At 36.8% G+C, this 13,154-nt stretch overlaps 1 long non-coding RNA gene across 1 annotated transcript; it reads right to left on the reverse strand.

Moving 5' to 3' along the window:
• Positions 1 to 4,981: 4,981 nt before the first annotated feature.
• On the reverse strand, positions 4,982 to 11,673 carry LOC120436913. The gene is made up of 3 exons (XR_005610656.1): positions 11,652 to 11,673; positions 7,703 to 7,729; positions 4,982 to 5,459 (listed from the first exon to the last, which is right to left on the reverse strand). It is a non-coding gene; the product is annotated as an uncharacterized LOC120436913 (long non-coding RNA).
• Positions 11,674 to 13,154: the final 1,481 nt, after the last annotated feature.

The following is a 13,154-nucleotide window of genomic DNA, read 5'->3' on the forward strand; positions in this document are numbered from 1 at the left end:
ATTTCATCACATTCATTGACCGTGTTCTTTGCAGAGTTGTCAATAACTGTCTTTAGGTATTCAGAGAGGCCAGATTCTTTCTTCGTTATATATTTACAGAGGTATTCTATACATGAATAGGCATTCAATATGAACGAGACATCTAAATTAGAGTTCCAGGCTTCAAGCAGGTGTGGGTTGTAATTGTTGATCCAACAGTCCTTTGGGTCACGTTTGAGAATCAGCGCTGTTTTCTTGTTTATGTCTTGGAGGCATTGCTCATACTCATTCATTGTCAAGTTGCATCGTGACAGAATCTGCTCTATGGTGAGGGAAGCAGTTTCAGGTTCCTTCAGCAGGTTCAACAAAGGTCTGAGTTTGGCTTTTGCAGCTTCAGTGTCTGAATCCTCATCCTGTCTCACAATCATTGTTCTTGTGGCTGGTGGTTTTGGAAACCCAAATCTACAACCAGAGTTCACACTCTTAAAGCATGTTTTTGTGTGGTTTTTGCTGTGCTTTTGTAGTTCAGCGACTTTTTTGTGCAGTTCAGGCTGTTTTTCTGGATCAGGGAGCTTAGCTGAAATGTATCTGTCCACAAAGTCACAGACAGTTTGGTCATCATCCACATCTACTTCTACCTTTTCTCTAATCCACAGCAACATGTGTATATGTGGACTACCTCTGTGCTGGAACTCAACTCTGTAAAAGTAATCAATGATTTCACCAAGGGGCTGTGCAGGAGAAAAAAGCAAATCTCTGAACAAAGCCTCAACACGCTTATCAAACATTCGCATGGTGGTTACTGGATTTGATCTTAGAATTTCACACTTTTCTGACCAGTCCAGGGCTTCAAAATCAACCTCTTCACCTTGCTGTCTCTTTATTGCTTGAATCACTTCAGGCCATCTCATCTCAGCAGCAGAGAAAGTGACAAAGAACTGAGGTGTTCCTATTTGACGAACCATACTGAATAGATCTTTGGTGGTTTTCTGCCAGTAAGCTGGAGTTCCTCTGAGTGGCTGCATAAATCTGATTGCATCTTTATTTCTTACCAGCTTCTCTACTTCTGTCTTACTTTGTAACATTCCTGATGTGATTTTGCGTCCATCTTTGGTCATAGTTTTACCTTTCCTTAGCTGTATTGTCATGCTGGAATTAGCCAAGTGTATTTCAGTAACAAACTGTGAGAAAAACAGGTAATTTGTGTCTTTAGCAAACCTTGCATCAATGTTGAAAAGCCTTGACTTGAAGTAAGCACTCGGTGTGAGTTTAAGACGTCTCTTTTCATCCAGTGTATTCTGACCAGTAGGAAACTGCATAGGAAATGCCATGGCTTCCAAATGAGGAGTTCTGAAGAAGCTAACAGGATTGTTTCTTTCTGCAGGAGCCACACAATATGTGTTATCAGTGAAACAGAGAATCTCTTCTGAAATGTCTACAGGCTGCAGACAACTTTCTAGAGCAAAACCTCCATTGTTCAAATCACTTTCTGGTTCCTCTGGATTTTGTTCCTCTGGTTGTTCATCACAGGATACCATATCGATATCTTGTTTACTTTCAGATTCACTTTCGCACAAAAGGGCATCTTTTTCATAGTTGTCAATTTCCATTAAATCTGCTTCATTATAATCATCACTTCCCATGCTGGCTTCATCACTGCTGTCATCATCAGGTAACGTTGGATCACAAAGCAATGCGTCGTCTCTGATAACAATATCTGTGTACTGCGGATGAATCTGTTTGAGTTTATGCAGGGCTTGGATCAGTTTAGACCAGGTGACAGTCTGGAACAGCTGATGGCCTTTGTAGCACAGTCGTCTTTTAAGCTTGATCCTCATTATCTGTGATTGGTTTCTGAGCCGAGGCAAACAGTCAACTGTTTGTTGGACCTCAGATGGTACACACACCACATTACCACGTATGAGTCTTTGTCTACCTTTTGGAAGTGGAATAATCTTTGCAAATGGTATGCATTTGGCAATCAGATGTCTCTCCAGAATGTTGAGATCACACAGTTCAGCTGGGATATCCTGCAGTTCTAAACCATTGACAGCAGCAAGCCTTGGCATGCGTCCACTTTTCAGGGAACTGTGACACGTGTGACAGATATACTCTTTTTTTCTCTCAACAGGAAAGCTGCAGTGATCATTACATGCTTCATCACACATATGAACAAATTTACCAGTTAGACACTGCTGAGCTACAGTTTGGTGTTTTGAGTAATTGTTTCTTTTGCAGATTTTCACCTGATTAGGAAAAGAAGCTTTTAGACAAACAGTACAAACATAAGATGGTGCTGACTTAATGTTTGATCTGAAACGAGATATGGCCTCATTCATTAAAGTGTTATCTGGATGACACTGTAAACTCTCAGCTGGTCGATGCATCTGACGATATTTTCGTTTTATGTTCATTGCACATCTGATATTATGCATCTGTCTGAAAGAAAAAACGTTCCAATATTTTACTCTCATTCGTTCTCTCATATTGTCCTTGTGTTGCTGCTGAAATAGTCTCTTTTCTCCATAACGTTTAGTCATGTAAGATTGTTTTTTCTGTTTAAATTCTTCGCTTTCTTTATATAGGTTATATACATATGTCCTCATGTAAGCTTTATGTTTCTCTCTGAATCCAGCACAAGTTCTGTATATTCGTCTTATACGCTCCTTCTGCTTATCTCTGAATATGGGATTGTCTTTATATGTCCTTATGACACGTTCTCTTTTTCTCTCCCTAATTTTAGCACTTTCTCTATACATCTTTCTCAAATGTTCTCTCTGTTTATCCCTATATGTAGCATTTAATTTATACAGTTTATTTTTGTACAGACTCCTTTTCTGTCTGTGATCAGGATCATTAGACTTCCTAGTTGAGTTTTTTTTCTTTGTCTTGAAGCTTTCATCAAACGTGTACATCTGCCTTTCTTTCATCTTCTGATTTTCCTTTCGTTGTGGTCGTTTCTGTTGGGTCAATAATCTTCTCCTCATTTTTTGCCTTTCCTGTTTATTACGTTTCAGCAGTTTATCTGAGAGTTCTTCTGTTATCTTAGTTGAACAGGAGGCAGTGTTTGAATCATTCTGAGGAACAGAATCTGGTGTTAACGGAGTTTCTCTCACAGAAGATGCAGAGGTTTCCTTTTCAAAATAATCAGAAGGATGATGGTTGTTTCTGGGAGCAGCTGTCTCATTTGAAGAATCAGCTCTGGATGACATTACTTCACTGGTTAAATTGTTGGTCACGGGTTTCCGTGTCTGCTCAGTGTATATTTCGGGGTTTAATTCATGAACACGTTCATTTAAAGCTGGTGCACTTGTAGCTGTTTCTCTGTATTCGGTGGTCTGATTAGCATCTGTTTGGTCAGCAGCGTTTACACTGTGAAACTCGACGGGCTGTAGCTCATAAGTGCAGGTTGGTGCGATGCTAAGCATTCGGTACAAGTGTTTGATCCTGTCAATCATGTCATTAAGACGTGTGAATTTCAGCATAACCGCAGTTCCACCACTTACAGCTAGCGACAATGGCATTCCTGTAGACTTACGTGGGTGAGGGTCAAAATATGCATATTCACCAGAAGTCAGTCTGCAAACTGCGATGACTGTTCCTCCCATGACTAGCAAAGCGTAACGAATGTCTGAAACCAAAGACTGTAGTCCCTGTTCAAGACTCGGAAGATGATCTGTACCATCAAATGCGCCATAACGAGCAAACTGAGACATGTCCACTTGATACTCTTGTCTGCGGCTGGTGACCACTGTGGGAAGCTCATCAGTGGCTAGAAACACCCTGTTCACAAACCTCTTTCTGGCATCTGAATGCATGGCATGGCCTTTGTCCAACACACGGTTAAGATCTGCTCTTGTAATGAATTCATCCTCGTGTAAGAATGACAGGAAAACCAAACTGTTAGCCATGCATTGCTGATTCCGGTACTTTCCATACTTAGCAGAGGCCTGGCTTCGAGACGCACAGATGCTACTCACTTGTGGACGACTTTCACGGTTTGTAACCTGTATATGAGATGGTCCTGGAGCTTCTCCATCACGCTGCGTTTGCACAGTTACCTGCGGTTCAGTCTGGATTACCTGCTGTACTTTAGCCTTTGGCACAGACACTGATTGAAAATCTCTCTTTACCACATCTGCATAAGACACTGTGGCTGTCTGAACTCTGCTCTGCACTTCTGGACTGGGAACAGTTGTAACAGACACCTTTACCTGCTCACCGCACTGAGAAACATTTACCTGTTCTTTCTCCTTCTGTCGTCTAAGCTTCTGGGACTGTGACCTTTGACCTTTCCGTGGCATTTTATTGAAGTACAAACAGATATGAACACAACTCAACTTGGAAATGCTGAAAATGGATTACTATTTAATCTGAGAAATGTAAGAGTATTCAAATGTTGTTATAAATATGTAATAGATGTAAAAGGCTGGCTTTGTTCCGAACACAATATAAAGAATATTCAAAGTTCTCTAAAAAAAAACTTGGGTCAGTTTTATTGTAGTATTTTCAAAAACTATATTTTTTTAACCAGATTGGTTAATGATTAGATCTATATTTGTGTAAAGGGATATGTAGAAATCACAACAATCTACAGGGTATAATAAAACTCTTAAGTAGACTTTGTCTTAATCTTTCAGATATCTAAGATTTTAAGCAAATATAAAGAGCTGTGGTGATCAGATGACAGGCGATGAGGACTCTTCAGCTGGATGTTCTGCAGCAGTCAGGAAACGGGAAGTCTGGGTCCTCGGGGCAGATTCTCGACCACAATACGAACACTTACAATGACTAACAGAAAGGTGTTTGTCCTTAAATAATAATAGTATAAACCAACTGTTCTCAAATGTTATCTCCAATGAAAAACTAGCAAAAGGTATTTGAAGAAATCAAATTAAATATTTATGTGAATATAGCACTCTGAAAATATGTATTACAGTATAATAAGATTATCTTATTCCAAATAAACCTCAGAATTTATCAAAGTAATTGCAACTGTAAGCCAAATAATCAGTGTTTATTCCAAAGTGTTACAAATGTACAAATAAAAATTACAAATATAGGGCTGCGTAAATAATTTCTACTCTGTTTTACTGTACTTTTAATATACTACTGTATAGTCAACTTTCTACTTGTAATTTCCAGCAAAAAGACTGGATGTGAGAGAGTTTAACGACAGGAAAGAAGGAGCAGTGAGAGCAGAGATCTCTCAGAATTCTGTAACAGATAGATGAAGTACTGGTAACTTCAATTTCCCAAAAATGGGGCCATGTCAAAACTTGATTATTCCAGTCAAAACTTGATTCCAGTCAAAATTTGATTCCAGTTAAAAACGTGATTTTTGATAACTTAGATAGAGCTTGTGGGATAGAGTGAAGCAAGATAGAACGTCTTGTCAAAATAGATAGAGTGGGTAGAGTGATAGGACAGACTGAATGGCTTGTTAATGATAGAGGGAGAGAGCTTCTGCAGCAGGTCACCTGTAAGACACAAAGAGACAGGAATTAGGCATATTTCCAATAAGCTTGGCTTTACCACTTTCTTCAGACTATAAGGTGAACTTAAAATCCTGTCATTTTCTCAAAAATCAACAGTGTGCCTTATGTATTGATTCTGGTTGTGCCTACTGACCTCGAACTGGATTTATGTGGTACACAGGGCTCAAACTTCTGTCAAAATGTTTTAGTACAACTTCGGTAAGCTATGAAGCTGCAGCGCTTGATAGACTGTCGGAACATGACAGCTACCATAGTCAGGAGCCTCATGGAGTAATACATACTGTGCTTCATCATAATATTATGGTGTGTATGTATAAGGACCTAGCACCTGTTAAAAGACATGCTTACGAAACAGGGTTCAATCTAATCAACCCATCAAGAATTTGATGGATTTGTGGAAGAGAGAAAAATTGAAAACATAAGTGTATTGTTTTTTATTTTATGTTACAACTGGACAATGTTGAGTGTTATTGTGAATGAGTTAAAGTTTCACTTAACTGTGTTGTTTGGCTTAATTCACCTTATAGTCTGAAAAATACAGTACATATAGGGCTTTACACACTGAAAAGTACATTATTGGAATGAACTGAATAAAAATGGTTTAAAAAAAAATGGTGGTGGAACTGTTGTAAGGACATTCTGAATTCTATTAGCACAATAAAAACAAACAGAACAAAATTAAACTACCATGTGCTGCTACAATAACTTGCAGTAAATCTTATATGGTCCAACAAAGCCCACACACTGAGGTTAAAGCAGACAGTTTCAGGCCACCTGCTTTAAAAACTTTACATCCAATCAACTCAAATGTAAGCCACGTCACATGTTTCAAAATCCCCAAAGTTCTCTCATCCCTGTTTCTGTGTGTACTTACCTGGGACAACAGTATATCATAATATCTAGAGAGCCGTTAACATAAAAATAAACAATAATTTAAGCAGTCTGACTTTTGGCAAAATGTGAAATTTGGAGATGGATGGTTCCTGCTTACACATTTCTACATATTTCGGTCACATTAGAGGCATGTTTAATACATAGCGATAAACACACCACTAAATCTATGATAAACTTATCAAAGTTGATATTAAGGCCTAATTAGCTAAATGTATTATGATGATAATTTCTTTGTAGATCATTTAATGATAAACAAACAAATGTTGTATCTGTGATGTTTTAAGGAAGGTCTTTGGTGGAGTTTCTTCCATTTCTTCAGAAACATGACTTTCAGATAGTTCATCTTTTGTAAATGTGGGAAAGATTTTGTAAAAAAAAAAAACAAACAAACAAAAAAACAACAACACAGTGTTGTTAAAAAAATATCTGTCCCTTTACAAATATCTTATATTTTCATCACACTTCCATTTTTAAAAAAAAAATCATCAACACAAATTTAAATTTTTTTTTACAAAAATAATAACACTAGCACTAACCCAGACAGTGAAGTAATCTATTAAGGGAAAGAAGCTTTTGAAATCCACAAGGTACTACGTGAAGAAATAATTGTCTCTGAACTATTAATCATGAGCTACTCTAATGTGAATCAAGGTCAGAAAGATCTGTAAGTCTGCAAAGTTTTATTTATGAGAATCTGACGACTCTTGATGATCACCAAGAGCTGTGCTGACTCACTGCACTAAATTGAATCTTATATAGCGAGAGAAACATTTCAGAAAAACACCAGCATTAAAATCAAACATGATGCTGTTACTGTAATAGTCCACAGTTCCTTTACTACTTCAGGACCTACATCAACTCATCAGGTCCTGAGCTTAAGTTTAATCACACTTGGGATTTGCAACAGGAAATTGATCTGAAGCACACAAGTAAGTCCAACTGACTAATCAGAATCTCGACTTTGATGAAATTGAGATCCTTGAAATGATTTCAAAACACTATTTTTGACGTTAATTAAGGCAACTCTGAAATTAAAGTGGACCAAAATCCCCCAGTGATGTAAATCAGTCATTACTAGTTACTATAAATGCTTGATGGTAGTTGTTGCTATCAGGGCTTTCACAGCTGGGTATTAGAGAACAGATAGCTGTGGTTTGGTTTTCTCTGCTTCATACATGAAATCATCACTTTAAAACTGCTTGTATTTGTATTTATCCAGGTCATCCTTGTTAGAAGATTTGAAACATGTGACAAAAAACCATAAACAAAATAAATCTGCAAGGAAGAAAGACTTTTCCCAGCACTGCACCTCAGACAAAACCTTTACTTACCAGACTTGAGACGATCAGATCAGCAGTCTAGACAAAGGAAACAAAACATCAGATCACTGTTTAATGATTCAGACTGTTGAGCCTCTTCACACACAATCCAATTTACTGTGACATTAAATAACTAGTTAAATCCTCAATTTCTTCAAGCCTTTATGAACTCACTGTAGTCTAAAGAGGGCACAATTTAATTGCAGAGTCTCAGATGGCTTTAACATGTTTAATAAAAACATTTGTACTAAAGAACTGCAAAGAATAGGCACCAATATTTGTTGGCACAAATGCAGAAAACACCAAATATTTCCTACACAGAAGCTTTGTGGCTCCAACATTTTCTATCTCAAGTCAGTTCTAATAAAATGTGAAGAACGACAACTTTTCATCTAATTTCAGATTTAAAATGTTGAATACAAATTAATTATTTAAATCAGAAGCAACAGAAAACCACAACAACAACAGTGGCACACCATTTTTAAATGAAAATTTCTTAAAAATATTACACTAAAAAGTCATTCCATTGTACTTGTTGCTAGCAATATTTATGTTTTTTGCAGTTTATCCCTTGTTGGCAACATTTATATTTAATTTTAAAACATTGGCTTTAATATACCTACTCCAACTGTACTTCTCTTACATTTTATTATTGCTTAAGTGTTTAAGCTATCACTTACAGTCACTCAGGCAAAATACTTCTAGTGTTTCGACTTCATGCTAATTCATAAGTGGAATGAAAGAGACTATAAAAATCGATAGCTGTGGTGCTCTTAAGTGTTTAAGGTACCACCTATACTCACCTAAAGCACTTTCATAGTTTTGCTTGATACTTAAATCCACAAACATAAGGAGAAATCGAACAACTGCATAAAGATATCTCTGACATTTAACTATGTTTGGACTTGATAAGCCATTAAAAATTAAAATCAGACATTAATGGGCTATTAAACTTCATTGACATTTTCAGCCCCCACACAGGACCACTGACTGCCCCTTTGCTGCTACAGATTCTAAATCCTCACTATTTGTCTTTGCCCATGAGTGAATGGCAAGATGACACAAATAGTTAACTACTGTAAGTAAATTACTAAACATTACCATTACTGTCTACTTACCAGCAAAGGCAAAACCAAAGATCTGGTCACTCTGTGTAACAAAAGACAAAGAACAAAAATACAGGCTCAGACAACTCCAATCAGCATTAGAGTCAATACTTCATCACTCTCTGTAGTCAAAAAGCTTCCGGAAACTTCTTTGTTAAACACAGCTGGAATACAAACAACAACTCTCCTCTGTTTTCTTTTTCCTGCACCCTAATAAAGATTATCATCTTCATAAAGGTAATATGTAGTTTTATCCATTTGCAATAAGCCACACAAGTTTCTTAGTCATGTAATGCTCCAAAATTTAGGTTCGATTACTTAAGAGAGTAGATATCGTAACCAATGATTTGCAACACCTAGCACTGCACACTTTATCAAATGGTGATGTCACAATTTAAAAGTAGGCAACAATCACAAATGATAGCTTGTATGGAATGTTTGTAGGCTTTAACATCTGAGGTGGCCTGAATTCAAATTCTATTAACACAATAAAAACAAACAGTCTATAAACTTGCACCAAGATGTGCGGCTACAATAACTTACTGTAAATATTATATGGTCCAACAAAACCAACACACTGAGGTTACAGCAGACAGTTTCAGGCCACCTACTTAAAATTCATGCCACATCACATGTTCCTTAATCCCCAAAGTTCTCAAATCCCTGTTTCTGTGTGTACTTACCTGGGACAACAGTACATCATAATATCTGGGCACACGGAAACAAGGATTTGAGATTCGTTAACATAAAAGTAAACAATACTTTATTCAGTATGACTTTTGGCAAAATGAGAAATTTGGAGATGAATGGTTCCTACAAAGCAGTTTCTACATATTTCAGTCACATTTGGGGCATGTTTAATACACAGCCATAAGCACTCCACTAAATCTAGGACGTACTTATAATGGCAGATTTAAAGGCCTAATTAAAAATGTAGTATGGTAAATGAACTAGTTCTTATATAGCGCTTTTCTACTCTTATGAGCACTCAAAGCGCTTTATAAAACTTGTACATTCACCCATTCGCACAAGCACGTTTCTCCTAAGTGCTTCCTAACTGACATTCACACACATTCATACTCTGATGGACACATCAGCAAGCAACTTGGGGTTAGTACTTTGCCCAAGGATATTTGGCATGCAGACTAGGGGAAGCCAGGAATCGAACCACCAACCTTCCGATCAGTAGATGACCTGCTCTACCACCTGAGCTACAGCCACCCCTATGTACGATGATAATTTCTTTGTAGATCTGTATCTGTGCTTTTGATTTTTTTCCAGTCATCAACAAAATCTTTAATTAAAAGACTAATTCAAAAAACAGTTTTCAGACAGTGACTTAATTATTGAAGGGAAAGAAGCTTTTGAAATCCACTAGGCCCTACTTGAAGACTTAATTGTACCTAAACTGCTGTTCATGAGCTGCTCTAATGTGCTGCCACAATAACCTACCAACCTCTGTAGGTCTGGAAATGTTTACACAGACTTTTCTAGGATTTGATGACTTTTGATGATCACCAATAGCTGTGCTCACTCACTGTACTACACTGAATCTCCTATAATGAGAAACATTTCCCAGCACTGCACCTCAGACAAACCTTTACTTACCAGACTTGACACGATCAGATCAGCAGTCTAGAGAAAGGAAACAATTCATCAGATCACTGTTTGATGATTCAGACTGTTGAGCCTCTTCACACACAATCCAATTTACTGTGACACAAATTAACTAGTAAAATCCTCAATTACTTTAAGGTTTTTTTAGTCTAAAGAAGAGATAATTGAACTGTGTGGTCTCACATGGCTATAGCAAGTGTAATAAAAGCATTATTACTACAGAAATGCAAAGAACAGGCACCAATATTTGTTGGCACAAGTGCAGGATACACCAAATATTTCCTACACAGAAGCCTTGTGGCTCCAACATTTTCTACAACAGGTCAGTTCTAATAAAGTATGAAAAACCAAAACTTTTAATGTCCTTTCAGGTTAAAAACATTAAATACAAAGTAATTCTTTAAATCAGAAGCAAAAGAAAACCTCATCATGTTTTGGTTAGTCTGATATGAATATGCAAATCCTAAAATACATGTAAATATTAACATGTTACAATAACAGAGGTGCAGAATGTTTGTGATTAAAATGAAATGTCTTAAAATATTACACTACAAAGTCCTTTCATTGTACCCGTTGCTAGGAATATTTATGTATTTTGCAATGTCCCTTTTTGGCAACATTTCTATTTAATTTTAAAACACATTATATTCACTAAATAAGTAATAAACTAATTAGACACACTGGCTGTAATTTACCTAACAATTTCCACTCACACCTCTGGTTCTCTTCGTTTTTATTATTGCTTAACTGTTAAAGCTATTACTTATACCGAGTCAGGCAAAATACTTCTACAGTGTTCTGACTTTAATGTAATACATCAGCAGAATTTGAGAGACAATATAAATCAATACCTGTGCAGCTCTTAAGTGTTTGAGCAACCACTTATACTGACTCCCCTAAAACACTTTAATTGTTTTGTCTGCTACTTAAATCCACAAACATAAGGAGAAAATGAACAACTGTATAAAGACATCTGACATTTAACTATGTTTGGATTTGATAAGCCATAAGAAATTTAAATCATACATAAATGGGCTATTAAACTTCAGGGACATTTTCAGGGACAGTCAGAGGGGTCCTGTGTGGGGGCTTTGCTGCTACAGGTCACAAATCTGTGTTTTTGCCAATCAGTAAATGGAAACATATCACAAAAAGTCAAACTACTGTATTTAAGTTGCCAAATGTGCTTGCCAAATGCCAGGTTCATACTGCTTCAATTACAATCACTGTTTACTTACCAGCAAAGGCAAAACCAAAGATCTCTTTCACTCTGTGTAACAAAAGACAAAGCACAAAAATACAGAATGAGACAACTCAAATCAGCATCAGTCAATACTGCATCACTCTGTGCAGTCCAAAAGATTCAGTACACTTCTTTGTTTACCACAGCAACAAACAACTCACCTGTTTTTTCTACACCTTATTAAAGATTACTGTCTTCATTAAGGTAATACGTGGTTTCATCCATTTGTAATAAGCCACATAAGTTTCTCAGTTATGTGATAGCTCTATTAGTTTGGTGCTGTTAGATAACACAGTAGATGTAATAAGCAATGATTTGCTACACCTAGCACTGCACACTTTACCAAATTCTGACATCACAATTTTAAAGCAGCAACAATCATAAATGAAAGCTTGGGTGATATATTTGTAGGCTCCAACATTTGAGTTGGTCTGCATTCAAATTCTGCTTACTAAAAATATTATCACCTGCACACAGTATCATTTAGTATCATTTAATATGCTGTTGTTTTAAATATCTACATATCATATTAATAATATTAATGGCGCACTGCTGCATTTTATTTATTTGAAGGTGGCCTTTTTTATATTTCATTAATTTTTCACAATGTGAGAAGTTAAACAGAGGTGCAGGTGTAGGTTTTACTTAAAAACGAACCTGCACAAACAAGTGTTTGTTAAACAGTTCTTAAAATTTACTAAAAAACAAAAATTTCTTGTTAAGAGATGTTATTATTCTTATGTGTTTTATCCCCACTCACTCTCCCTCCTGTTAATTAACCCACAACACAGACCTCTCCTTTGAAGTTGCCGACGCAGCTGCTTCAGCAGCTAATCAGTGGTTCTAAAATGGCGGCTCATTACCTTATAACCTAAAGAATGAGGCCGTTTTAACTGACTGATTTGTGAAGAGGAGAACTAACTTCAGCTTCCCTAAGAGACTCAGAAACACTAACACACCGAATGAACCAAATACAACACAATAACTGTATTAAACAATCAAATGAACCATATTAATTCCACACTGGGCCTATAGGAGCTAGGCTAGGCGTTAGCGCTTAGGTTGTTAGGGCTAGCTTACCAAACACTCCTTTTAAATACTACAATTACAACGTTTCACTAAAAAAGCAGCCATTGTGTTACTTTAATATGACTCATACTTCGACTGGGTTTTTAAGTAACTAACAACAACTCGGTAAATCACTCAAACAGCTTATAGACATTTAATTTCAGAGAAGACAGACAGAGAAGCAGGCTTACCGGCAGGGATCGGTGAGAAAGTGGGCGGAGATGCAGGAGTGAGCCGGAGACGTAAAACAAGAGGCATTCAGGGGTAGTGGGAAACTCCGGTATTAAACAAAATTGGCATTGAAAACGTGACCCTGGGACTTGGTATAAATACTATGATTTTGCACATATACTATATTCAGCAATCATAAAACTTTACAGAATTGTAATAAATTATCAATATGAATTACTGGCCTGTGATAGTGTATTAA

The sequence above is a fragment of the Oreochromis aureus genome, unplaced genomic scaffold (assembly GCF_013358895.1).
Source record: "Oreochromis aureus strain Israel breed Guangdong unplaced genomic scaffold, ZZ_aureus HiC_scaffold_347, whole genome shotgun sequence".
In the NCBI taxonomy this organism is placed as follows: Eukaryota; Metazoa; Chordata; class Actinopteri; order Cichliformes; family Cichlidae; genus Oreochromis; species Oreochromis aureus.